The sequence below is a fragment of the Desmodus rotundus genome, chromosome 2, assembly GCF_022682495.2.
Source record: "Desmodus rotundus isolate HL8 chromosome 2, HLdesRot8A.1, whole genome shotgun sequence".
NCBI classification, from domain to species: domain Eukaryota; kingdom Metazoa; phylum Chordata; class Mammalia; order Chiroptera; family Phyllostomidae; genus Desmodus; species Desmodus rotundus.
Window position 1 is genome coordinate 147636922 of NC_071388.1, and position 1201 is coordinate 147638122.

Sequence of the window (1201 nt, forward strand, 5' to 3'; positions counted from 1 at the left end):
GTCCCCAGGATGGTGGAAACCACATGGCTGAGGCACAAAATGAGCCTAAGGAAGTTTTGTAGAACTGTAGATCTACAGGGGAGGGATGGGAGCCAGCTCTGGAGGAAGGTGTGGGGTGCACAGAAGCCTGATCAGGGTCCTGGGGCTGCCGGCACGAGGTCTGTGGAGAGAGCTACCAGCAGACATCTCACCAGTAGCAAAGAAGTAAGACAAAATGTAGGGCCTTGGCTGAAGACAAGGTTATGGGCTTAAGAAAAGCACATTCAGAGCCCAGAGACTCCAGCCATTAGGAGACGGAGAAAGGAGTTCCTGACCCCAGTCAAAGCAAGTGGGCTGGAAAACAGGAACAAACAGTTCTTTAAAAATAAGAATGCATTTATGATATATCAATTTTACCTCCATAAAAATAAATAAGATTAAAAATTAAAATGTGTATAGTACTCATTGTTGGTGGGTCTAGTTTCCTTACTATGTACAGAAGCCAGCTAAAAACATTTGAGGCTGTTGGATTTTCAACTCTGGCCAGAGAGGGATACCCCATGTCTGTATGGCTACATCACATGAAGAACTTAACTGGCTCCATTGACCAGCATTTCTGAACGTTTCATATTTCCTACAGTTAAGCATCAGCCCATAAATCTCATGTTTGAACCAAAGGAAATACTAAGGCAGTTGTCAGTTCAGAAAAGACAACTCCTGATGGCCTAGGAGTGAATTTAGTGAGTCTCATGTTACATCTGCAAAACAACAAGAACTGAGCTGAGCCTACAAGTGAAATGGAAATCAGTGGTGGAGAACAAAGGTAGAATAATGCGCGAACTATCGCTCTGGGTCACGTCTGACTGAGTAGGGGCAGAGGCATTGACTGGGTTTTCATTTCTGTTTGTCATTCTCCTCTCACCCACACGTAAGTGAACCAGATAACTGAGGTATAAGCATAGTATCCCAAGTGGATCCATTTTTCTAGACAGTTTCAAATCATCTCAAAACCACACTCGGTTTAAATATGCTTTCCTTGTAACCCATGAAAGGAGTGTTACATTCCTCTGCCGCACAGAATATGAGCATCACCACATCTCCACCTGAGCAGAAGACTGCCCAGATGTGTGGCCTTCTGAATCCTCCCAATCAAAGAAAACCTGGGGGTCTTTTTCTCCTAAAGAAAACTGTCTCTGACTCACAGAAGAAAGGACCATAAATG